Source organism: Puntigrus tetrazona, chromosome 4 (genome assembly GCF_018831695.1).
Source record: "Puntigrus tetrazona isolate hp1 chromosome 4, ASM1883169v1, whole genome shotgun sequence".
In the NCBI taxonomy this organism is placed as follows: domain Eukaryota; kingdom Metazoa; phylum Chordata; class Actinopteri; order Cypriniformes; family Cyprinidae; genus Puntigrus; species Puntigrus tetrazona.
The window spans coordinates 26,653,334-26,680,981 of NC_056702.1; the positions used below are offsets into that span (position 1 = coordinate 26,653,334).

General features: G+C 43.4%; 4 non-coding genes across 4 annotated transcripts; all 4 read right to left on the reverse strand.

The window, feature by feature from the left end:
• Nucleotides 1-11,404: 11,404 nt before the first annotated feature.
• On the reverse strand, nucleotides 11,405-11,486 carry trnas-aga. Its single transcript has one exon. It is a non-coding gene; the product is annotated as a tRNA-Ser (tRNA).
• Nucleotides 11,487-17,750: 6,264 nt separating this feature from the next.
• Nucleotides 17,751-17,823, reverse strand: trnav-aac. Its single transcript has one exon. It is a non-coding gene; the product is annotated as a tRNA-Val (tRNA).
• A 1,012-nt stretch (nucleotides 17,824-18,835) lies between these two features.
• trnav-uac lies at nucleotides 18,836-18,908 on the reverse strand. Its single transcript has one exon. It is a non-coding gene; the product is annotated as a tRNA-Val (tRNA).
• Nucleotides 18,909-19,587: 679 nt separating this feature from the next.
• On the reverse strand, nucleotides 19,588-19,660 carry trnav-cac. Its single transcript has one exon. It is a non-coding gene; the product is annotated as a tRNA-Val (tRNA).
• Nucleotides 19,661-27,648: the final 7,988 nt, after the last annotated feature.

The following is a 27,648-nucleotide window of genomic DNA, read 5'->3' on the forward strand; positions in this document are numbered from 1 at the left end:
GAATTAAGATCTTTCCTGGGGTTTTCTGGATACTACCGGAGGTTCATTCAGGATTACTCTAAGATAATCAAACCCTAAAATGACCTCACAGTAGGGTACCCACCTCTTAAAAAGGGTCTGAGACAAGGAATAAAAGTAGACAATACCTCGACCCAAGAAAAGAATTTGGGGACAGATGGGATCAGCCCTGTCAACAAGCCTTCGACATGATCATTGAGAAACTCACTTCTGCACCTGTCTTGGGATTTGCAGATCCAGCGCTCCTTACATTCTGCATACTGACGCCAGTACCACCGGCTCGGGGCAGCTTTGTATCAGAAGCAAGAAGGACAGATGCGGGCGATTGCATTTGCAAGCAGAGGGTTGACTAGGAGTGAAAGCAGGTATCCAGCTCACAAGCTAGAATTTTTAGCTCTTAAATGGGCAGTGACATCGAAGTTCAGCGATTACCTGTATGGAGCAGAATTTGTGGTTGTAACTGATAGCAACCCTTTGACCTACATTCTGACTTCTGCAAAACTGGATGCTACCAGTTATCGCTGGTTGTCAAGTCTGTTCACCTACAATTTCAAGCTCCAGTACAGGGCTGGAAGTCAAAATCGTGATGCAGATGGGCTTTCTAGACGTCCACATGGAGGGCTTTTAGATGACCTTACATCTCAGAAAGAGAGGGAGAGGATAAAACAGTTTACCCTTCATCATTTAGATGAATCGGGAGCAGATGATTCTGTTATTCTGCCAGAAGTCATAAAAGCCATCTGTGACAGACATCAAATTGGAGAGTTCTCGGATGACAGCAGATTGTTCAGTCCTTCCATTGCCCTAGTCGAGTCTTTAGCACTGCATGCAGACGTTCTACCTGATGAGTTTGAACAGGAGAATGCGCATGGTCTGCCAGTTATTCCTTACTTGTCCAATGAGGAGATGAGGAAGCAACAGAGGGCAGATCCTGACATCGGAGTCATCATTGATTGTTTGGAGAAGAATGAGAAATTTACCACTTCTAAGGACCAATTTCCTTCTGCTACCTTGTGGACAAGGGAATGGAACCGGTTAGAATTAAGAGATGGACTGCTTTACCGGAAGAGGCAAGATCAAGGAAGCACACTTTATCAATTAGCCTTACCTGTGGCCTTGCAAGGAACTGTGCTGAAGAGTCTCCATGATGATATGGGGCACATGGGCATGGAAAGGACTCTTGACCTGGTAAGGACTAGATTCTTTTGGCCAAAGATGTCATCGTCTGTGGAAGAGAAGATTAAAACATGTGAGAGATGTGTACGTGAGGAAAGCGTTCCCAGAAAAAGCAGCTGAAATGGTGAACATCAAAACTACCAGACCATTGGAGTTGGTCTGTATGGACTTTCTGTCCTTAGAGCCGGATAGGAGTAACACCAAAGACATATTAGTCATTACAGACCACTTCACCAAATACGCAGTGGCTATACCAACCCGAAACCAGAAAGCGCAGACTGTGGCTAGATGTTTATGGGAAACTTCCTAGTACATTATGGATTTCAGAAAGACTGCACAGCGATCAAGGACCAGATTTCGAGTCACGCCTGATCAAAGAGCTGTGTCAAATAGCAGGCATACGCAAGGTGAGAACTACTCCATACCACCCAAGGGGAAATCCAGTGGAGAGATTCAATAGAACCCTTCTCCAAATGTTGGGCACTCTTGAAACCAAAAAGAAGTCATGCTGGAAGGAGTTTGTGAAGCCTTTGGTGCATGCCTACAACTGCACTCAAAACGATGTGACTGGTTATACTCCCTATGAACTGATGTTTGGTAGACAGCCCAGATTGCCGGTTGATTTGGCCTTTGGCCTGCCAGTGAATGGAGCTACCAAGTCTCACTCCCAGTATGTGAGGGACCTGAAAGAGAGTTTAAGGGAGAGCTATGAGGCTGCCATCAAGAACGCTGCAAAAGTGGCTCAACGTAACAAGCGCAGATTTGACAGAAATGTGGTTGTTTCCGTTCTCGATGTTGGAAATCGAGTTCTTGTGCGAAATTTGAGACTGAGAGGCAAGAACAAGCTGGCAGACAAATGGGAGCCAGATGTCTATACAGTCATTCGTAAGGTTGGAGATCTCCCAGTGTATGTAGTCCAGCCTGAAGGAAAGAACGGTCCAGTTCGCACTTTACACCGCGACTTACTTCGACCTTGTGGATTTCTATCTGTGAATGAAACTGAAGAGTTGAGTCCTCCAAAGATTCAGCATAAGCCAAGAACCAGATCTATTTCAGCCTTCGAAGCTGCTGACCAAGAACATCAAATGAGCGATCAGGCAGAATCCGATGAGGACTCTTTTCATCTTGGAAATTCAGGACGGCAGTTGGAATTCATTACAACCACCATTTTACCCTCTTCAGGGAGTTCCGATTCGCCTAATGTGGAGTCCATTGAACTGCCCCCTGTAGTGGTAAGCCCTGTAGGAACCTTACCTGAAGTAGAGTCCTTTGAATCCTCTTCTGCTGGCATATACCCTGAAAACGAGAATGTAACAGACACCAGATTATTAGGAGTCTCAACAGAATACCAAAGAAGTAATGATGATGACAGTCAAGCACCAGTGATAAACCCTGCCGATGTCGACACCAGTGGAGTTGAGTCTGGAAGAGAAGGAGATATGGCTGAGGTGGAGACCAGCGGAAGAGTACTGGAAGCAGTTTCTGTGGGTGATGAAGCTCAGTTTAAGGATCAGGCCCCACCTACAGAAGATGTTACATGTGATCCACCAGCCATGGATGGTAATGTAGGTGCCAGTGGCCCTAGACGCTCTAGAAGGCAGTGTGGACCTCCTAATAAACTTGAGTATCACAAATTAGGAAATCCTTTGACATTGGTCATCCAGTCCCTATTACAGGGGTTGAGCTCTGCACTTACCACTTCACTGGAGGAGCCCATATTCACCAGTGATCCGCACTTACTGGATGCCTTACCTCTGTAGTGATAACTCAACCCCGTGCATGCCCGAGGACGTGCCTGAATTCAGAGGGGGAAAGTGTAACCCAGCTTACTAGTGAGTAGTAGCAGAGGCAGAATCATAGAACAAACAGCAAACTATATGATCGATGTGAAGTAAAAAAAAAAAAAAAAAAAAAAAAAGAAAACACTGCCAGAATAAAATATATGCCTAATTACATTAACTATTTATGAAAAAAAAAATAAAAGTAAAATATGCAGGATTAGGATAGTGGCGTCCAATGAAATCGCTTTTTGCATGACGTCAATACGTCGTACGCGATCGCGGCAGGTTTGCAACGCATAGTGTTCTGGATCTTTCTTTTCTCCGTGAACTTGAGCCGAGAGCAGACGTCCATTACTGCTCCGGGAGATTTAGTGCTTCTTAAGTGAGTACAAGAGATGCAAAAGTACGTAAAACATTTGTATATCATTATGCATGAGTGAGATAAAAAAACCACGTACTTGTGTAACCCGTAGAAACATTTTGATTCATCTTCTAAACGCCTGTTAATGACGCGATTTTAGCGTTAGCATAATATTAACATAAAATGTGTCGTGTATACGTTTATTTCTATCAGACGATTGAGAGAAAAGCGGAGCACGGTTGAGAGTGCATCTTCAACCAGTTACCATCAGGATTTTCCTTCCTTATATGTACATTAGACTGAGTTTCCTTGGTGAGTTGATATGATTTTCAGTTATTCAGTGTTATTTTCATTATGATATTGTTTAAAGTTTTTTTTTTGTTTCATAAATGAACCATTTATTTTGTTGGTAAAAATGATGGAATGAGACATAAGATTAAAATGGAGACAAAAATAATGGTAATTCGGTAGAAATTCCAACATTAACGTTTTTTTTCATTAAACAAGATAACTGTCCAATTGATTGAAATGCTTTTGCTAAAAAAAAAAAAAAAGAGAATGCCAAATAAGTGACACAAAGAGGTTTAGTACACAGAGGCATGTAAATTGATATAAATGGTTGTTTATTTAAAAGAAAAAATGTCAACTGAAATAATGCATACATTGTAAAGTGCTAATTGTTTTTTTTTGCCTTGTGTTTTCAAGGCCGGGTTTTTTTTTTTTCTTCTTCTTGGGTTTGTTCTGTGTGATGTCTTGCTGATGTTCAGCCACAGAATACAGTCCGCTTATCTGCGAATCGAGTGAAGTGTGAACCCTTCCTGGAGTGTGAATCGTCTCAACTGTGTGTAACGGAAAAGTTGGACTGGCGAGCCGCCCGTTAATCGGACCCTTTGAACAATCCTGTTGAAAGAACATCAAGGTTGAACATACTCGTCTTTGAATGACTGATTGTACATTTATTCTGTTTAATTTGTAAAGGTTGCTTATTTTATTTTTATTTTTGTTTTGCTCATTGTTAAAATACAAATTTCCTTCAATTCTTACCTTAAATCTTGTGTCTGTGTGTTCACTGCTGTTGCAAATTCTCTCTCTTAGGACGAATCTACACTTCTGAAATTACTGGTCCATTGAGAGACAAGTTATACAAAATTTGGGTGTCACGGGTTACAAAGGCTTTTATCTCCAAGTAGGTTAGAGCAGGAACTCAAGGAAGTCTGCCTTGACACGTGTCACAAGGTCCAGTAGTTTCTGTAAAGAAATGGCCACCTGATAAAGGTTTTTCATGCTACGAAGGCTTTTAACTCTGAGTAGGTTAAGGCAGGAACTCAAGTAAGTCTGCCTTGTCAATCTGCTGTGAAGGTGTCCAATTTTCACTGACAGAGCACAGCACAAGCTCCAGTATTTTCTGTAAAGAAATGGCCCCCATATAAAAGGTTTTTCAGTCTAAGAAGGCTTTTATCTCCGAGTAGGTTAGAGCAGGAACTCAAGGAAGTCTGCCTTGACACGTATGTGGATTTCACGCAGCTTGTCAATTTGCTGTGAAGCTGTCCAATTTTCCCTGAAAGAGCACAGCACAAGCTCCAGTAGTTTCTGTAAAGAAAATGCCCCACATAAAAGGTTTTTCACTCTAAGAAGGCTTTTATCTCCAAGTAGGTTAGAGCAGTAACTCAAGGAAGTCTGCCTTGACACGTGTCTGGATTTCACGCAGCTTGTCAATTTGCTGTGAAGGTGTCCAATTTTCTTTGACGGAGCACAGCACAAGCTCCAGTAGTTTCTGTAAAGAAATTGCCACCTGATAAAAGGTTTTTTCACGCTACGAAGGATTTTAACTCTGAGTAGGTTAAAGCAGGAACTCAAGGAAGTCTGCCTTGACACGTGTGTGGATTTCACGCAGCTTGTCAATCTGCTGTGAAGCTGTCCAATTTTCCCTGACAGAGCAAAGGTAAAAGGTTTTTTTGCTGCTCTAATCTGTGAAGGTCTTTCTTTACAGGTGTGAAGAAAAATAATGAGTCACTCTAGGCTGTGGTAACTGCCAGGCCAGGAGAGTCTGTGCTAATATTCAAGTAATTTTCAAAAAAGCACAAAAGAAATGACCACTGTGGATTCTCAAAAAGCACTTCTGGAGCTCCTGCTGTGAATTTAAGGAGGTCTTCTGTGAAACGCATGTGCATTTCACGCAGCTTGTCAATGGCACCCAGATAAAAGGTTTTTCACTCTAAGAAGGCTTTTATCTCCAAGTAGGTTAGAGCAGGAACTCAAGTAAATCTGCCTTGACACGTATGTGGATTTCACGCAGCTTGTCAATTTGCTGTGAAGCTGTCCAATTTTCCCTGACAGAGCACAGCACAAGCTCCAGTAGTTTCTGTAAAGAAATGGCCCCATATAAAAGGTTTTTCACTCTAAGAAGGCTTTTATCTCCAAGTAGGTTAAAGCAGGAACTCAAGGAAGTCTGCCTTGACACGTGTGTGGATTTCATGCAGCTTGTCAATCTGCTGTGAAGCTGTCCAATTTTCCCTGACAGAGCAAAGGTAAAAGGTTTTTCTGCCGCTCTAATCTGTGAAGGCATTTCTTTACACAGGTGTGAAGAAAAATATTGAGTCACTCTAGGCTGTGGTAACTGCCAGGCCAGCAGAGTCTGTGCTAATATCCAAGTAATTTTCAACAAAGCACAAAAGAAATGACCACTGTGGATTCTCAAAAATTAGTTCTGCTGCACCTGCTGTTAACTTAAGGAGGTCTTCTGTGAAACGCGTGTGGATTTCACGCAGCTTGTCAATCTGCTATAATGGTGTGTAATTTTCCCTGACAGAGCACAAGTAAAGCTTCAGGAGTTTCTGAACTGTAGTGGTCATCACGTTCGCCTCACATGCGAAAGGTCCCCGGTTCGATACTGGGAGGAAACTGGCACTGTCTTTATTGCTATCTGTTAAGAAATGGCCCCCAGATAAAAGGTTTTTCACTCTAAGAAGGCTTTTATCTCCAAGTAGGTTAGAGCAGGAACTCAAGGAAGTCTGCCTTGACACGTGTCTGGATTTCACGCAGCTTGTCAATTTGCTGTGAAGGTGTCCAATTTTCCCTGAGAGAGCACAGAACAAGCTCCAGTATTTTTTGTAAAGAATTGGCCACCTGATAAACGGTTTTTCACGCTATGAAGGCTTTTAACTCCAAGTAGGTTAGAGCAGGAACTCAAGGAAGTCTGCCTTGACACTTGTCTGGATTTCACGCAGCTTGTCAATTTGCTCTGAAGGTGTCCAATTTTCCCTGACAGAGGACAGCACAAGCTCCAGTTTTTTCTGTAAAGAAATGGCCACCTGATAAAAGGTTTTTCACTCTAAGAAGGCTTTTATCTTCAAGTAGGTCATAGCAGGAACTTAAGGAAGTCTGCTTTGACACGTGTGTGGATTTTACGCAGGTTGTCAATCTGCTGTGAAGCTGTCCAATTTTCCCTGACAGAGCAAAGGTAAAATGATTTTCTGCCGCTCTAATCTGTGAAGGCATTTCTTTCCACAGGTGTGAAGAAATATATTGAGTCACTCTAGGCTATGGTAACTGCCAGGCCAGCAGAGTTTGTGCTAGTATCCAAGTAATTTTCAACAAAGCACCAAAGAAATGACCACTGTGGATTCTCAAAAAGCAGTTCGGCAGCTCCTGCTGTGAACTTAATATGGTCTTCTGTAAAACGCTTGTGGATTTCACGCAGTTTGTCAATCTGCCATAATGGTGTTTAATTTTCCCTGACAGAGCACAAGCACATACGACCGAGCCACTCGTATATCTATTGGTGTACAATGCACCCAACTTTCGCCGTTTTTAAACCAGGACCCATGTTGGCGAGCGAGATCCTGACGAAAACAAAGGACGCGACCGCACCGGCGCGCAGGAACAGGTTGAGGGCACGCCTACCTAGTGTCCTGTTAGCCAACGTCCAGTCTCTGGAAAACAAGCTCGATGACCTCAGGGCAAGGATCAAGTTCCAGAGAGACATTCGGGACTGCAACCTCCTCTGCTTCACCGAGACATGGCTGAACCCAGCGGTACCGGACCACTCCATACAACCGGCCGAGTTTTTCTCTGTTTACCGCATGGACAGAACAATGGAGTCGGGAAGACACGGGAGGTGGAGTGTGTCTGATGGTGAACAACCGCTGGTGCGCGACAGCGCGAGCGTTGTTGTTCTCTCACGCTCCTGCACACCAAACCTCGAACTTCTGACCATCAATTGTCACCCTTTCTATCTTCCACGGGAATTCAGCTTGGTCATAGTCAGCGCCGTTTATATTCCACCTCAAGCGGACACGGACGCTGCAATATGGGATTTACACGACCACCTCACAACACACCAGTCACAGCACCGGGGCCGCACTCATTGTGCTGGGGGATTTTAACAGTGCAAACCTCAAACGCCAAGCACTGCCGAACTTTCACCAGCACATCACCTGCCCCACCAGAGGCGAAAGGACACTGGATCACTGTTACACACCCTTCAGAGAGAGTTACAAGGCAAAATCATGCCCACCGTTTGGTAAATCGGACCATGCCGCCATTTTCCTCATACCTGTTTACAAACAGAGGCTGAAACAGGAAGCCTCGGTTCAGAGGGAGGTGTCACGCTGGTCTGACCATTCGTGGCCGCTCTGCAGGAAGCTTTGGATGACGCAGACTGGGCCATGTTCAGGTGTAGCTCCGAGGACGTCAACGTGTTCACGGAAGCAGTGGTGGTATTCATCGGGAAACTAGCGGATGACACGGTAGAGAAAACCATCATCAGGACGTTTCCCAACCAGAAGCCGTGGGTAGACAAAACTATCCGCGACTCTCTGAGATCCCGCCTCCGTAGCCTATAACACGGGGGATAGTCACCGGGATATGTCTGAATACAAGGCTGCGCCCTACAGCGTGGTAAAGGAGGCAAAGAGGCGCTATGGGAGGAAACTTGAGTCACAGTTTCAACACAGTGACTCTAGGAGCCTTTGGAAGGGACTGAGAAACATCATGGACTATAAAAATGCCAACCTCCGGAGTGGAGAGCGCGGATGCTTCTCTGGCAGACGAGCTAAACACCTTTATGCTCGCTTGAGGCTGCAGCTAATCACGCTAGCGCCGCTAGTGGCATGATGAACAGCACGCATTCCGAGAGAGCCGGAGAGGAAATAGCATTCACTATTTCGGAGCACGACGTAAGGAGGGCATTCAGGAGAGTGAACACCAGGAAGGCAGCAGGACCTGACGGCATCACAGGTCGGGTTCTGAGAGCCTGTGCTGACCAGCTAGCACCGGTGTTCACTGAGATATTTAATCTCTCCCTGAAACAGTCTACAGTCCTCTCGTGTTTCAAACAGTCCATCATTGTTCCTGTGCCGAAGAAACCTCAACCATCTTGCCTTAATGATTACCGCCCTGTAGCTCTGACGTCTGTAGTGATGAAGTGCTTCGAGAGACTCGTCAGAGACTTCATCACCGCATCACTACCGGACACACTGGACCCACTACAGTTTGCTTACTGCCAAAACCGGTCTACGGAGGATGCCATCATACACCTCCTCCACACAACCACAAGCCACCTGGATTATAGGAAAGGGAACTATGTGAAAATGCTGTTCGTGGACTATAGTTCAGCGTTCAACACCATAGTTCCCTCCACGCTCACCTCGAAGTTGGAGGTCCTGGGACTCAGCCCATCCCTGCGTCACTGGATCACCAACTTCCTGACCGACAGACCACAAGCCGTACGGATGGGAAAACACACCTCATCCTCCCTCACTCTCAGCACTGGAGCCCCTCAGGTTGTGTTCTGAGCCCCTGCTGTACTCGCTGTACACACATGACTGTGTGGCCACTACAAACTCCACCACCATCCTTAAATTTGCTGACGACACTGTCGTGGTGGGCCTGATCTCCAACAACGATGAGATGGCCTACCTTCAGGAGATCAACAACCTGGAGAGATGGTGTCAGGAGAACAATCTTCTCCTAAACGTCAGCAAAACAAAGGAGATAATAGTGGACTTCAGCACGAAGCAGTTGCGCTCTTACCATCCCATCATGATCGACGGGACCCCAGTGGAGAGAGTGGACAGTTTCCGGTACCTGGGTGTTCACATCACGCAGGACCTGTCTTGGTCCTGTCACATCAACACCCTGGTGAAGAAGGCCCGGCAGCGTCTATACCATCTGAGGCGCTTAAGGGACTTCAGACTCCCATCTCAGGTGCTCAGGAACTTTTACACCTGCACCATCGAGAGTGTCCTGACGGGAAACATCACCTCCTGGTTCGGGAACAGCACCATGCAGGACAGGCGAGCTCTTCAGAGGGTGGTGCGGTCAGCTGAGCGCACCATCCGCACTGAGCTCCCTGTGCTGCAGCACATCTACAAGAAGCGGTGCTGTACCAGGGCCAGGAAGATCGTGGAAGACCTCAGCCATCCCAACAATGGACTCTTTTCTCTGCTGCGCTCAGGAAAGCGCTTTCCCTCCTGAAGGAAAACACAGAGAGAATGAGGAGGAGCTTCTTCCCACAGGCCATTCGGAGTCTGAACCAGAGAACACCCAGCACCTAATTACCGGGATTCCCATGTTCACCCCTCTTTCCCTAGATACTCGCCACTACATTTGGACAATTGCACTAGTCACTTGCACTGGACATTGCACAGCCACTTTACAGTTTATACACTTTACACTTTATATCTTGTACTTTATATTTATATTCTATTTTATTTATTCATTTTTTTATATTCTACTTTGCACACTTCTTTTTTATACATATTTTTTTATATTTTATATTTATATATACATTTAAATTTTGTTTTCTATTTTGATGCTGGACGGTTGTAAAGAACATTTCACTGCATGTCGTATCATGTATGTATGTGTATGTGACAAATAAAATTTGAATTTGAATTTTGAAATTTGATTTGTTTGTTCATGTGTATTGTTCTGTTCTTTCTGATGTTTTGCAATGAATAATTGGCTGTGACTAAATGAAAAATAATAAAATGGTCCTGATTACATAACTCTCTTTTCCATATGTTTTACTTTTCTACATTTTCATTCAAAGGTTATAGACATTTTTGAAAATTCAGAGAAATTTTAGGATTTTTTCAGAAATAAACAGACTATTTATACTATTTTATTTAGAAAATAGCTGCAGTAGAAGTGTAATTTAAACTAAAATTGAAAAACTGAACTGAAGAGAATATTGACAATCAGCAACATAAAATTAATAAACGGTTTATTGGCAATTTCAGAAATAATTCGTAGCATTAAGTAACGAATTTTATTCCTGGCAGCAGCGGATTCGAACTAGGTACCTTGTGATCAACCGTTCTCCTCACAAATGAATAAAACAACAGGAAAACGTTTTTTAAAAGCAATTTATGAAAACAAACACTTCCTAAAACATTGCTTTGGCGCGCACAAAGGAATTAGAGCCACTTTCCTCCTCATTTTCCTCTTTTTTCGCCTTTTTTCTCTTTTTTTCTCTTCTTCCCCCTTCTCCCCCCTTCTTCCCTCGCCTTCCATTTCTTCCCCCCCTCTAACAGACTATTGTTCCCCAGCTTCATTTCTTCCCCCTCTAACAGACTATTGTTCCCCAGCTTATGGACAGCTCGCGCTCTGATTGGCGGACCGCGAAACACAGACGATCCTGCTCCAGGTAGAGCTACCCGGGCTCAGACCACCAACTTGATACTCGTATCCACAAAGTGCCGTTGTGCTGCCTGCAAAACAGGAATTGTGGAAGAGAGAGCAAAGACCGTGGAAGATGAAATTGGGCGCAACTCGTAGTCGGCAGGGTTCGAACCTGCGCGGGGAGACCCCAATGGATTTCAAGTCCATCGCAGGAAGAAAGCAGAATAGACCGCCAGCGAGGTTCAGACACAATGTCCAGCTGAAGGGTGAGGTGGCAAATAGGAATCTGAGGGCAAAAGACGGCTAGACCCGGATTGGAAGCGGGGTTGCTGCGGCCACATCGCAGGGTACTGACCACTGAAGATGACGGCGTGCTACAGCCCAAGGGCTTCAAAAAAGTCCTGCGACTTGTTTATACAATGCAGCGGGCGGAACGCAAAAGCGTAGTCGGCAGGATTCGAACCTGCGCGGGGAGACCCCAATGGATTTCTAGTCCATCGCCTTAACCACTCGGCCACGACTACTGCAACACCGAGTAGAGAGGGGTCCCACTGGGGGGGGTTTCCATAGCACCGCACGTTTCCAGCCGTGTATAATGCAATCCAAGTGATGTTCCAAGTGCTTGAATCTACAAAGATAAGTCCGAATAAAACACCACAGTCCAGAAATGGTGATCGCCAGCAGATTTGTAAAGTGAAAGGCTGTTTGCTTGCCATGCTGCCTCTTTTATACCGTTTTTTCCTGTTTCCTGTCATGTGATCAGTCACATGTACACACGTCCAAATGCGTAAGAGGAAGAAAATGGCCAAGACCACATGGAAACCTGGTAAAATTAAAAAATACATCACATCACACTGAGCAGGTTAAAACATGTAACCCTATGTACTACATGTAGCTGCTGTTCTTACTATGCCAAAATGTGACGACCAATTTGAACTGACCCAGTTACTTAATTAACTGGTTCTTATTATTTGGGATTTAAGACAGGTGTGGGGCTATCCTCACTTGAAAGAGTTATTTGGAAAGCTGTGAGTCTTTTGAAAAATGTTCATTCTTCTTAAAAAAATTTTTTAAGAACAATCTTGAGGAATAAGATGAAAGCAGTGTTTAGAAGATGCTGGCCCTGCAGCAGGAGGAACAGCGGTACCAACTAGGAGAACTGAGACTCAGTCAGTTGACTTCATGAGCACTCAGCAGAGAGGGAGGAGAAAGAAAAAAAAATAACACAGCCCTTTCTCTTCTGCATGCAGGCGAACACTCTGCCACGACTACGGAGATCAGGCTTCACATTGAGGACAAAGCAGGCTGAAAAGTGGATGGGGGTATTTCAGTGCTGAGCCTGGAGTCCCACATGACTGCACTTTGGCCGCTTCTCGGCCCAGTTGACCGAAAACTTGATGGTTGCTAGTGATCCTGGGTGGCAAAACAGCTTCGGTAGTAAGCCTCAGTACCCCTTAAACTAAAGCACAATATCTCGGTTAATTCACCAACTTTATTTGCTTCAATTCATAGCTTCAAGCCCCTTAAAATAGACAATAGGCAATGTTTGGACATGTCTGTAGCCAGGCAAGGGGAATTAGCTCAAATGGTAGAGCGCTTGCTTAGCATGCGAGAGGTAGTGGGACCGTCAGGGAAAATTGCACAACATGATAGCAGATTGACAAGCTGCGTGAAATCCACACGCGTTTCACAGAAGACCTCCTTAAGTTCACAGCAGGAGCTCCAGAAGTGCTTTTTGAGAATCCACAGTGGTCCTTTCTTTTGTGCTTTGTTTAAAATTACTTGGAAATTAGCACAGACTCTGCTGGCCTGGCAGTTACCACAGCCTAGAGTGACTCAATATTTTTCATCACTCCTGTGTAAAGAAAGGCCTTCACAGATTAGAGCGGCAGAAAAACCTTTTACCTTTGCTCTGTCAGGGAAAATTGGACAGCTTCACAGCAGATTGACGAGCTGCGTGAAAACCACACACGTGTCAAGGCAGACTACCTCGAGTTCCTGCTTTAACCTACTCAGAGTTAAAAGCCTTCGTAGCGTGAAAAACCTTTTATCAGGTGGCCATTTCTTTACAGAAACTACTGGAGCTTGTGCTGTGCTCTGTCAGGGAAAATTGGGCACCTTCACAGCAAATTGACAAGCTTCGTGAAATCCAGACACGTGTCAATCAATCAATCAATCAATCAATCAATCATTTTTATTTATATAGCGCTTTTAACAACACAGGTTGCATCAAAGCACTGTACAGTATAATGACAGGAATGTATAATGACGAGAGTGACCAATTTCTTATTAAATGCAGAGACGGTCTCTGTAGTCAATTCAACGATAGTCACTAGAAGTTAAGTGTCCCCAACCAAGCAAGCCAGAGGCGACAGCGGCAAGGAAACAAAACCCCATGCATACAGAATGGAGAAAAAAAACCTTGGGAGAAACCAGACTCAGTTGGGGTCTGTTCTCCTCTGACTGGACGTCCAGAACTTCCAGTTCAATTTTAAACGCAGCTGTGTCAGGTAGTGTAAATGACTTAGTGTGTGCGTGTGCGTGTGTGCATCAGGATCTGGTGATTGGTCCACGGGGCGCATCTAGGTGTTCTGGTCTCTGATGAACATAATCTCTGGGTGCTGATCCACCATCTAGGATACAAACTGTGAAAACAGATTGAGAAAGAGACAGGACTAATATTAGCGTAGATGCCATTCTTTTTACGATGTCACAAGTACATCGTATTGTAGGAGTAGTGTTCCCGGTTCCAGCAAATCTAAGTAATGCAGCCTAAAAATCCTTTAACGGATTTGAATAATAAAAGGCGTGTTGGTGTGTTATGTGTAGGCTAAGTTAAAAAGATGTGTCTTTATTCTAGATTTAAACTGGCAGAGTGTGTCTGCTTCCCGAACAGAGTTAGGGAGATTGTTCCAGAGTTTAGGTGCTAGATAGGAAAAGGATCCGCCGCCCGCAGTTGATTTTGATATTCTAGGTATTATCAAATGGCCAGAGTTTTGAGAACGCAGCAGACGTGCAGGACTATAATGTGATAAGAGCTCACTCAAGTATTGAGCAGCTAAACCATTCAGGGCTTTATAGGTAATTAATAAGATTTTAAAATCTATTCGATGTTTGATAGGGAGCCAGTGCAGTGTTGACAGAACCGGGCTAATATAATCATACTTCCTAGTTCTAGTAAGGACTCTGGCTGCTGCGTTTTGGACTAGCTGAAGTTTGTTTATTAAGCGTGCAGAACAACCACCCAATAAAGCATTGCAATAATCTAACCTTGAGGTCATAAACGCATTAATTAATATTTCTGCATTAGAGGTTGAAAGCATAGGTCGTAATTTAGATATATTTTTAAGATGGAAAACGCAGTTTTACAGATGCTAGAAACATGATTTTCAAAGGAAAGAATGCTGTCAAACAGCACACCTAGGTTCCTAACTGATGATGAAGAATTAACAGAGCAGCCATCAAGTGATAGGCTGTGTTCTAGATTATTATATGTGGGGTTTTTAGGTCCAATTATTAGCACCTCTGTTTTTTCAGAATATAACATTAAGAAGTTACTCATCATCCAGCATTTTATGTCGACTATGCATTCTGTTAGATTCTCAATTTGGTGTGTAACACCAGGCTGCGCTGAAATATAGAGCTGAGTATCATCAGCATAGCAGTGAAAGCTCACACCATGACTCCTGATAATATCTCCCAGAGGTAACATGTAAAGGTTGAAAAGTAACGGTCCTAGCACTGAGCCTTGAGGAACTGATAGCGGTCAGATAGATATGATTTAAACCATGCTAAGGCGCTTCCTCTAATGCCAACATAGTTTTCTAGTCTATCCAAGAGAATGTTGTGATCGATAGTATAGAATGCTGCGCTAAGATCTAATAGCACTAATAACGAGATAAAACCACGATCCGATGATAAAAGCAGGTCATTAGTAACTCTAATGAGAGCAGTCTCAGTACTATGGTACGGTCTAAAACCTGATTGGAAATCCTCACAGACACCATTATTTTCTAAAAAGGAATACAGTTGTGAGGATACTACCTTTTCTAGTATCTTTGACAGAAAAGGGAGATTAGAGATTGGTCTGTAATTTACTAAGTCTTTGGGATCAAGATGTGGTTTCTTAATGAGAGGTTTAACTACAGCCAGTTTGAAGGTTTTGGGAACATATCCTAATGACAATGATGAATTAATAATGTTCAAAATAGGATCTATGACTTCTGGAAGCAGATCTTTTAATAGTTTAGATGGAACAGGGTCTAACATACATGTTGCTGGTTTAGATGATTTAACAAGTTTGTACAAGTCTTTTTCTCCTATAATAGAGAAAGAGTGTAATTTTTCCTTAGGGGATCTAAAGCTCACTATCTGATGTGAAACTGTAGTTGACGGCTGCATAGTTACAATTTTATCTCTGATGGTATCAATCTTAGAAGTAAAGAAATTCATGAACTCATTGCAGCTATACACTTGGGGAATATTAGCACCTGTTGATGCTTTATTTTTTGTTAATTTAGTTACTGTACTGGTTGTGTTTGTTTTCTTCTAAAAGGGATGAAAAATAATCAGATCTTGCTATTTTTAATGCTTTTCTGTATGACATCATACTCTCCCGCCAGGCAATACGAAATACTTCTAATTTGGTTTTTCTCCACCTGCGCTCCATTTTCCGGGCTGCTCTCTTTAGGGTGCGAGTGTTTTCATTATACCATGGAGTCAGATTGTTTTTTTTTTATCTTTTTTATGTGCAAAGGAGCAACTGTATCTAAAGTGCTAGAAAAAAGAGAGTGCATAGTTTCTGTTACATCATCAAGTTTTTGCGTCGTATTGGATGAGCTAAGGAATTGAGATAAGTCAGGAAGGTTATTTAGAAAGCTTTCTTTTGTGGTGGAAGTGATGGTTCTACCATACTTGTAATAAGGTGCAGAGTTTACAGGTTTAACTATACAGAGTTCACACAAGACTAGATAGTGATCTGAAATGTCATCACTTTGCTGCAGTACTTCAACCATTTTAACATCCATTCCATGTGACAGTATTAGATCTAGAGTATGATTTTGGCAATGAGTAGGTCCAGAGACGTGTTGTCTAACCCCAACGGAGTTCAAAATGTCTAAGAAAGCTGATCCTAATGAGTCTTTTTCATTATCAACATGGATATTAAAATCGCCAACAATTAAGACTTTATCTGTGGCCAGTACTAACTCAGTTAGAAAATCAGCAAATTCTTTAATGAAATCTGTGCTGTGCCCTGGTGGCCTGTATACAGTAGCCAGTACAAACATGACAGAAGATTTATCACTAGCACATGATTCTGTAGATAATGTTATATGCAGCACCAAAACTTCAAATGAGTTATACTTAAAGCCTGCCCTCTGAGAAGTACTAAGAATATTGTTATAAATTGTAGCAACACCTCCCCCTCTACCTTTTAAACGTGGCTCATTTTTATAGAAATAATTTTGGGGGGTAGATTCATTTAGAGTAATATAATCATCTGGTTTTAGCCAGTTTCTGTCAAACAAAGCAAATCTAGCTTCTGATCATTGATCAAATCATATACATAAAGTGCTTTTGTGGAAAGTGATCTAATATTTAGCGAGCCAAGTTTTATCGTTTGCTTATTTGAATTATAGGTAGTTTTAATTTGTTGGACATTAATTAAATTATTGCTTTTGATTAGGTTTGGACGTTCTCTGCATATTCTAATTCGGGGAACAGACACAGTCTCTATAGTGTGATATCTAGGTGAAAGAGTCTCTATTTGCTGAGAATTAACTGCCTTCTGTGACGTGAGGCAGCTAGCAGACGGTCGGTTTAGCCGGTCTGTCTGCTTCCTGACCTGGGCACTAGTTGGTCATGTTGGAGCTATAAGACTATATGCCATATTTCTAGATAGAAGAGCGGCACCACCCCAAGAGGGATGAAGACCATCTCTTTTCAACAGGTCAGGTCTGTCCCAGAAACTCATCCAATTGTCTATAAAGCCTATGTTGTTCTGCGGACATCCAGCCATTGAGACCCAGCAATCTGCTGTAAATCTCATCACCCCGGTAAGCAGGGAGGGGACCAGAGCATATTACATTGTCCAACATCGTGCTTGCAAATTCACACACCTCTTTAATATTATTTTTAGTGATCTCCGACTGGCGAAGTCGAACATCATTAGCGCCGACGTGAATAAAAATCTTACGAAATTTACGTTTAGCATTAGCCAGCACTTTTAAATTTGACAAGCTGTCAGACACTCTGGCTCCCGGTAAACATTGGACTACAGTGGCTGGTGTCTCTATTTTCACGTTCCGTACAATAGAATCGCCAATTACTAGAGCACTTTGATCAGGTTTCTCAGTGGGTGCGTCACTGAGTGGGGAGAACCTGTTTAATGTTCTGATCGGAACGGAAGAGCGGTGTTTTGACCCGCGACTATATTTGATCGTTAGAGAAGAGGTGATAAATTGAAAAGCGAAGCTACACACAGCTACAAACAAACCAACCTCTCAGCAGACAGGAGCAATCGAGCATGAAAAGCTGTCAAGGCAGACTTCCTTGAGTTCCTGCTCTAACCTACTTGGAGGTAAAAGCCTTCGTAGAGTGAAAAACCTTTTTTCTGGGGGCCATTTCTTTACAGATGGCAATAAAGCCTGTGCCTGTTTCCACTCTGGGACCTTTCGAATGTGAGGCGAACGTGACCACTACACTACGGAAACTTTTTCTTATGTCTCTACCATGATTCACCTGGAACGTCGCAAAGACTTTAGGAAATCTCGCAAAACAAGAAGCAATGTTTCTGCTCGGTTTCAAACCGAGGACCTTTCGCGTGTTAGGCAAACATGATGACCACTACACTACAGAAACTGCTGGAGCTATTCTTGTGCTCTGTCAGGGAAAATTGCAGACCATGATAGCAGATTGACAAGCTGCGTGAAATCCACATGCGTTTCACAGAAGACCTCCTTAAGTTCACAGCACGAGCTCCAGAAGTGCTTTTTAAGATTCCACAGTGGTCCTTTCTTTTGTGCTTTGTTGAAAATTACTTGGATATTAGCACAGACTCTGCTGGCCTGGCAGTTACCACAGCCTAGAGTGACTAAATATTTTTCTTCACACCTGTGTAAAAAAAGGCCTTCACAGATTAGAGCGGCAGAAAAAACTTTTACCTTTGCTCTGTCAGGGAAAATTGGACAGCTTCACAGCAGATTGACAAGCTGCGTGAAATCCAGACACGTGTCAAGGCAGACTTCCTTGAGTTCCTGCTCTAACCTCCTCGGAGGTAAAAGCCGTCGTAGAGTGACAAACCTTTAATCAGGTGGCCATTTCTTTACAGAAACTACTGGAGCTTGTGCTGTGCTCTGTCAGGGAAAATTGGACAGCTTCACAGCAAATTGACAAGCTGCGTGAAATCCAGACACGTGTCAAGGCAGACTTCCTTGACTTCCGGCTTTAACCTACTCAGAGTTAAAAGCCTTCGTAGCGTGAAAAACATTTTATCAGGTGGCCATTTCTTTACAGAAACTACTGGAGCTTGTGCTGTGCTCTCTCAGGGAAAATTGGACAGCTTCACAGCAGATTGACATGCTGCGTGAAAACCAGACACGTGTCGAGGCAGACTTCCTTGAGTTCCTGCTCTAACCTACTTGGTGGTAAAAGCCTTCGTAGAGTGAAAAACCTTCTAGATAAAAATGGGGCCATTTCTTTACAGATAACAATAAAGACTGTGCTTGTTTCCTCCCGGTTTCGAATCGGAGACCTTTCGCGTGTGAGGCTAATTTGACAACCACTACACTACGGAAACTTTTTCTTGTTTACCTGCCATGATTCACCTGGAACGTCGCAAAGACTTTAGGAAATCTCGCAAAACAAGAAGCAATGTTTCTGCTCGGTTTCAAAACGAGGACCTTTCGCGTGTAAGGCGAACGTGATGACCACTACACTACAGAAACTCCTGGAGCATTACTTTAGTTCTGTCAGGGAAAATTGCACAGCATAATAGCATTTTGACAAGCTGCGTGAAATCCACACACGTTTCACAGAAGACCTCCTTAAGTTCACAGCAGGAACACCAGAAGTGCTTTTTGAGATTCCACAGTGGTCCTTTCTTTTGTGCTTTGTTGAAAATTACTTGGATATTAGCACAGACTCTGCTGGCCTGGCAGTTACCACAGCCTAGAGTGACTCAATATTTTTCTTCACACCTGTGTAAAAAAAGGCCTTCACAGATTAGAGCGGCAGAAAAAACTTTTACCTTTGCTCTGTCAGGGAAAATTGGACAGCTTCACAGCAGATTGACAAGCTGCGTGAAATCCAGACACGTGTCAAGGCAGATTTCCTTGAGTTCCTGCTCTAACCTCCTCGGAGGCAAAAGCCTTCGTAGAGTGACAAACCTTTAATCAGGTGGCCATTTCTTTACAGAAACTACTGGAGCTTGTGCTGTGCTCTGTCAGGGAAAATTGGACAACTTCACAGCAAATTGACATGCTGCGTGAAATCCAGACACGTGTCAAGGCAGACTTCCTTGAGTTCCTGCTCTAACTTACTTGGCGGTAAAAGCCTTCGTAGAGTGAAAAACCTTCTAGATAAAAATGGGGCCATTTCTTTACAGATAACAATAAAGACTGTGCCTGTTTCCTCCCGGTTTTGAACCGGGGACCTTTCGCGTGTGAGGCGAATGTGATAACCACTACATTATGGAAACTTTTTCTTATTTTCCACCATGATTCACCTGGAACGTCGCAAAGACTTTAGGAAATCTCGCAAAACAAGAAGCAATGTTTCTGCTTGGTTTTGATCCGAGGACCTTTCGCGTGTAAGGTAAATGTGATGACCACTACACTACAGAAACTGCTGGAGCGTTACATGTGCTCTGTCAGGGAAAATTGCACACCATGATAGCAGATTGCCAAGCTGCGTGAAATCTACATGCGTTTCACAGAAGACCTCCTTTAGTTCACAGCAGGAGCTCCAGAAGTGCTTTTTGAGAATCCACAGTGGTCATTTCTTTTGTGCTTTGTTGAAAATTACTTTCACGATTTTACTCTCACGATCTGATCAGAAGTGTGACTAATCGTTGACTCTTACCAAAAGCAAATATGGGCGCAGAAAATAGTAAATTGACGGGAGATCCAAAGTTTATGCATACATATTTGGCAGACAGTGTGCGATACCTCTATGAGTGGAATAAAAAATATGATTTCAGTGGTAAATTAGTGTAATGGAAATTATTTTAGTTGATTACATTTAATGTTTTATTGTTTACTTTTAACACTGAACCTAACTAACTTCACTTAAAGATAGATTAAGCAACATACATATATTCATAGCACCATTGTACTAACCTTAAAAATAAATGTGCAGAGGACTGGGATACTACAGGTATGGGAAAATAATGTTTGTAACAGCAGGTGAGACCACACCATCTGGGTATAGAACACCTTATCTGAGTTAAAGATGGGGAAAGAACTGAGAAACAACCAGACACAGCAAATATGAGATGGGTGGTGTGATGTTGAACCATTTCTATTGGCTCGAGATGGATTTAAGCAACCTTGAAATGTATACTTTTGCCTATAAAGCCTCTAGTCTGTGAGTATGTTGTTATCTCTTTGCTGACAGACTCCACTGTGTGTAAACCAGATATTTTTTTTGTTCCTATGCGCGAAGAAATAAAAAGCAAGACAAAGACAAATTTGTTGGATTCTTTATTTTCAGTCTCCACATCATTTTGAATTGAAAATTCCATGACAATCTTGGCGACGAGGATGGGATCCGACAGCTGATCGTCCGGGACTTGAAAGGCGTTGGTAGGCTGATCACCCTAAGCCCACAAAGGGTCTTAGCCCTGTACCCCTAAAGGTTTCAGGGAAGAGGGAACTGACATCTGAGGGTCCAGTGGACCGTCACTGCTGGATTCCTTAAAAGAACCAGAAAACGCGTGCTGAAAACTTTGAGACTGATTTTGAGACGCTGATTTGTCTTTGTCTTAAAATTAAGGGTATATATACATATATATATTTTCTTTCATCTTGGTCTAACAAAAACAATGAGCGGTTTGATATTCCTAGATTCGCGAACGCATGGCCGAGCCACCCTATTAGGTTTCACAGGTTAGTGAAAAAGGCATTGTCTGCGAGTGAGCAGGACAGAAGGGTGTAAGAAGACTCTGTGCGGGTTAGTGCAGAGCCACACGGCAGTGACGACTGAGTGTGAGGAAAGAGGACGCGTCCCAGGTAAAGTCTTGGATTGCAAGTATGGGGCCTAGAAATACCAAACCTGAAATCGATCTAGACGATTTGAACAGCCCAATTTATATTGATATGAGAAAGAAGTATGGACAGAGAATTATGGAAGTGGTAGCAATTTGGATCGAAGATCATGATTTTCCAAAAAGGGGCACGTTTAGTGTGACGACTCTAAACAGGGTGAAGGAAAGTTTGGAAAAGCGTGAAAGTAAATTTAGGGATAAGAAAAAGTTGAAAAACAAACAAAAAGATCTGTTTCAGAAACACAGACAATATCTGAATTATTGGCTAGAAGAGGCAGAACGCAGAGAGAAACGGCAAGCCCTGAAAGAAATGCCTCATAAAAATGTAGATTCGAAAACAGAGGAAGTTAAAGGAACAGAGTATACTGCTCAGAATTCTTCTTCTTCTCTCTATCCCTCTCTAGAAATGCAGTGCGCCAAAGTGGACTTTGATCTTGACTCCTGGCCTCACCCCTACCAGCAAATGCCCCAGCCGCTTGCGCCACCACCAGTATCAGCAATTCCGCTACTACCACAACCTCCGTCTTACAATGCTGCTGAGACGGCACCCGTGCTCCCACCGCCCAGACAGAGACCTGCCCAAATCGATGGCTTGTGGAGAGGGGGACTGCCGCCCGCCTCTTCTACCGCTCCAACGGCACCTGCACCATCCCAGCCTTCCACATCCAGCGACGGAGTTCGAAAGATGAGATACTCCATGACCGGCGCTAGAACCAGGTCCAGGTCGCTTGAAAGACTGACACTAGAGCCGGACTGTGTGGATGAGGACGACGGTGAGGGAAATGCAACATCTTTCCCCATGATTCAAGTGGCTGGCCCACAAGGATCCATGATGGTTTTTCGACCATGGACTGAGGCAGACTTAAGACAGGTTATGACAAATCTGCCAAACCCCAGAGATTCGGGAGAAAGGTTTGCAGCAGAACTGGACATGTTTTGTCAAGAATTTAGCCCCACAATGCTCGAACTCAAACATCTGCTGATGCTCAAGATGGGGCTGACAGATTGGCACAAGATCCGACCAGACTTCCCCAAGGTGGACATGCGGAGAGTCCGGGCAGAGTGGGAACACGCTGATAACGAGCCATACAAGTCAGCGGTGAAAGCTCTGGGCGAACGATTCAAGATCCAGTTTCCAGTTAAGATCTACTGCACGCAAAGGAAAGACGAGTCAGTTGACGACTATTATGTGCGACTGTATGAAACTTTCAACACCTACAGTGGGATGCCAGAGCCGGATAACAGAGGGGAAGTTCCACAGATGTGGGAAGCTCATTTGCGCATTTATGCCATTCTCTGACTTACATTGCTCAGCACATGTGTCTCTGGCAAGAGACAAATTGTTTGAACAAAAATGGTTTCCGTGCATTGACGCATTGCAATTGAATTGGCTTATTTGGACAGAAAACAAATGTGCTGCTGCTGTTGCATTAAACAATGAACAGCTTTCATTGTTTTTTGATGTTGTGGACTCTCTTCCCCATGTGTCGTTGTCAAAGGGGGACAATGATCATTGGGAAGACATTGGTCCTTTTGTAAAAACGTGTACTTTTCATGAAAATTGGTTGCGGACTACTGAGAAAAATGTTGAATATAATCCAACCCTGTCTGCATATCGAATGAATTTGACTGAGCCTGCTACGATGGCTGAACGCACAGTTCATGTGAGTGAAAGTTTATCGCCCAATCACTGCTTCCTTACAGAAACTGAAATGGAAAGCATTCCAGCTCTCAAGGATGTTCCAAAGACTGTGTGGGCTTCCTCTAAATATGACGTGGGGTTGATCAAGAATTGTGACCCTATCCAAATTATTCCAAAATCTGACTACAGACCATGCAAACCTCAGTATCCTTTAAAAAAGGAAGCTATTGAGGGAATTAAACCAGTTTTTGTGGATTGAAAAAGGCTGGAGTGATTGTGGAATGTGAAAGCTCTCCTGTGCGTACACCTATCTTTCCTGTCAAAAAGATAAGAGACGCAGACCAGCCAGTTGAGTGGAGGTTTGTGCAAGATTTGCAGGCTGTAAATGATGCAGTTCAGACACAGGCCCTTATTGTTCCCAAGCCATACACACTCCTATCACAAATACCAGGTGATGCTGAATGGTTTTCGGTTGTTGATCTTTCCAATGCCTTCTTTTCTGTGCCGGTTCATAAAGATAGCCAATTTTGGTTTGCTTTCAATTTTAACGGCAAACCTTACACTTTTACTCGACTCTGTCAAGGATTCAAAAATTTGCCCGTGTTGTTCGGTGGGGCACTGAAAAGGAGCTTGGAATCATTACAATTGACACCAGGGTCAGCTTTAATTCAATATGTTGACGATCTCTTAATAACAGCTAGAGATGAAGAAACTTGTGCACAAGACACTGTAAGGCTGTTGAAACATTTGGCTGCTGAAGGCCACAAGGTCAGTCTGTCAAAGTTGCAGTTTGCAAAAAGGGAGGTGACGTTTCTAGGTCACATTATCAAAAAGCAGGGAAAATCTTTAACTCAAAAGAGAATAGAGGCAATTCAAAAGATTCCAAAGCCTCTGACAAAAAAGCAGCTCCTGTCATTTTTGGGAATGTGCTCGTATTGTTGAACATTTATTCCCAACTATGCCATTGAAGAGTCACCTTTGAGCGCTTTGGCTCATGGAAAAGGGTTGCAGCCACATGACAGACTGACCTGGACTCCTGAAGCAGAGAAAGCATTTGAAAGGTTGAAAATGTTGTTACAAACATCCCCAAGTCTGGGACTTCCAGACCCTGACAGAAATTTTGTGCAAACTGTCGATGAGAAAAATGGTTTCATGTCTTCTGTTCTGTTACAGGATCACGGGGGAAAGCTGAGACCGGTGGCATATTTTTCAAGTAAACTCGATCCTGTGGCAGCAGGTCTACCAAATTGTCTGAGAGCTGTTTCAGCAGCAGAAAAAGCTATTTTAGCTTCAAGGGAAATTGTGGGGTATTCTGATGTAACACTACTAGTGCCACACACTGTCTCTATGATCCTGTTAGAACAGAAAACATCTCATTTGTCAACAGACAGATGGCTCAGATATAATACCATTCTATTGGAAATGCCAAACATCACAGTGAAACGGTGTACAGTATTGAATCCTGCCACACTGCTCCCAACCGAGCAGGATGGCGAGGAACATAATTGTATCGCTGCATTGGAACAGGTATGCACACCACGACCAGATTTAAAAGAAACCCCCCTTGACAATGCAGATCTGGTCTTATTTGTTGATGGCTCAGCGTCTCGAGACCCTGAAACAGGTAAAAACAGAGTAGGCTACTGTTGGAAACTTTTTGTAGCTTCTTTTTAGAAGCGACCAGGAGATTCTTGGTAAAGCAGGAGTTCGTTTTTTATTTCGTTGCTGTAGTCATCTGCAAGAAGTCTTCAAGAAATCTTTAAGAAAATCGTCAAGCAATCTCCAATGAAAATCTTCAAGAAATCTCCAAGAAACAAATCTAACTGAAACATGTTAGGTTGAAGTTTATATGTTTCAAAGGGGGAGGAGTACACAGAGGTGGAGACCAGTAAAACAAAAGTATGCAAATGCGATCAGAAACTTAGCCCAGAACAGGAACTTTCCCGATCCTTGATCTATTTAGCATCCAGGTGTCATTCAAATGCATAGGTGAAACAAAAGGCACAGTTATACCTTAGGATTAGCAGTCACACTTGATTTAGGACACCTACCAGATGTCCAAGAACTGAAAGACAAAAGATAACTGTCTCAGGGCTTGGGCTTCCTGCTCTTAGAATGTAAATCACAATACACATTCAGCATATACTGTTATATTGGAGTCTGTGTTTAACCTTTTATAAATTTGTAATACAACACTACGCAGTAACCACCGCGCATGAAACATTAGCAAGTGGAACGCTCCCCGCACATTGCTGTGCGCAAGTGGCCGAACTAGTAGCATTAACAGAGGCCTGTAAAATCGCCGAAGGAAAAACAGTCACCATCTACACAGACTCTTGTTATGCTTTTTCAACATGTCATGACTTTTCGGCTCTATGGCAATTTAGGAAATTTCTAAAATCCGATGGTAAACCCATCCAAAATCATGACAAAATAGCAGCCTTGCTAGAAGCGATTCTGCTTCCAAGGTCGATTGCTATTTGCAAGTGCGTCGCGCATTCCGAATTCAACGATTTTGTATCATTACGAAACAAACGCACTGATATCGCTGCGAAGAACGCAACAAAGAGAACAGAACCTTCTCTAACTTGTGTAACTGTTAACGATGACGAACTAACATTCCCTTCTGGTTCTCTTACAGCTATGCAGGTTTTCGCAACAAACAATGGGTGAAGGCCGAGTGCAAACTGAAAGACAACGTTTGGCTGAGTACCGAAGACAAACCTTGTTTGCCAAAACACTTTTTCCCACACTATGCCAAACTAGTGCACGGGTTAGATCACATAAGCAAAATGGGAATGCTTGACATGATCAATCAACATTGGTTCACAAAAGGATTTACTTCCTTTGCAGAAAAATACTGTCAATCCTGTATGATTTGTGCCACAAATAATGTAGGAAGAGGACAACAGGTCCCTTTGGCAGCACATCCACCACCAAGTCAACCTTTTGATCATATAATGTTCGATTTCATTGAACTGATACCGTGCAAAGGTAAGAAATTCTGCCTTGTTCTGGTTGATATGTTCTCAAAGTGGGTGGAAGTCTTCCCCACATCTAAGCAAAACGCTGGGGCTGTTGCAAAGGCACTAGTATCTGAAATTGTCCCAAGGTGGGGAATACCAAAAAATATTAGCAGTGATAATGGCACACCTTTTGCTAATGAAGCAATCGATCAGGTCGGGAAATTTTTGGGAATCGACATACGTAAACATACCTCCTATCACCCAGCTTCCGGGGGTAGTGTTGAAAGAGAGAATGGAATTTTGAAAAATAAATTGGCAAAGTGTTGTGAGCAAACAGGTCTGTCTTGGGTCAAAGCACTTCCCATTGTGTTGATGTATATGAGAATGAGAAAACGAGCAAAGTCAAACCTAAGCCCATTTGAAATCTTGTTTGGCAGGCCTCCATCGCTTGGAGTGGGACCGGAACCTCGACCATTGCCCTCTACTGCTCTGTGTGAAGATGACATGCTGAACTATTGTAAAAATCTGTCTTCGATTCTCTCACAGATCTCTCAACAGGTCAAGGGTGCTCTACCCAAACCGTTAGAAGGATTTCTGCATGACATCAGGCCTGGTGACTTTGTGGTGGTCAAGGATTTCAGGAGGAAACACTGGAAATCAAGGAGGTGGAACGGCCGGTTCTAGGTCTTGCTGATAACGCACACTGCGGTTAAGGTGGCTGAGAGGGCTACGTGGATACACGCCAGCCACTGCAAAAAGGTCCTCGCACCACCAGAGGGAGACACAACCCAATAAACAGTGATTGACCCGCTGCCCCGTGCCAAGAGGGACGTCTGACTGACAAAGGTAAACAAACACACAGTGGTGTATGGGAGCTGAACACGCAGCAACATCACTGTGTGGGAATGATCTGATGTCAGTACAGGCCAACGGATGCCAAAAAGGAAAAGGATTTTTCCTATCACCGTAGAAGAGCAAGGGCTTTCTGGATCAGACGCGTCGTGGTGGAACACCAGATACCCGTTCACCCCGATTCTATACCGCTGCTATAAGAGGAAAATAGGAAACGACGTATGTAGAGAAGTTAAACAAATAGTTGAACAAGATAGTGCAGTGTTAGCTGTCATTACCACAGTTGGCTGGAGAGCATCACACTTGTATGAGGGGCAAACCGCCGCATTTCTGTATAGTAGACCAAATATAAGACCTCAATTAGATAGACAAACAGGACAAATTTATTTCTTCCCTACAAAAATACCAGGTGTCACGTGGCAATATCTGACAAAATGGTATTCTCTAAATTGAGAAGGAAGATAGATAAGTTTAAAGAATTCTACAATTCTTACCCAAACCTCCTGACCCTAAGTGTGACGCTGGTCGTCATCTCATTAGCACCATTCATCCTGATATACATGAAGACCCAACATGATCATCATGTTACTGAATGTGACGATCTGGTTAATCAAACTCTCCTTCGGCAAGTCAGAGCGGTCAAGACAGGAGACGAGCACTGGTTAGACCACCCGAATCCGCCCCATCCGTATGCTAACAATATGTGGTGGAGGCTGCTTAATTTCACCGCTAAAACGAATGACTTGACTGATTGCTATGTGTGTGCACAACTTCCTCACAGCATAACAGGAGGAGACTGGTGGGCCTATCAAGACCCAGACAAGGATCTGATCAAACACATAACGGCAATATCAGTGGCAGCAACAGGGCTACCCGAACACAGCGACTTCTGGATTATGGAGAATTCAGCTGAGTTGACAAAGATCAGAACCCTGAAGAGGGTGGCCGGCCGCATTGCTATA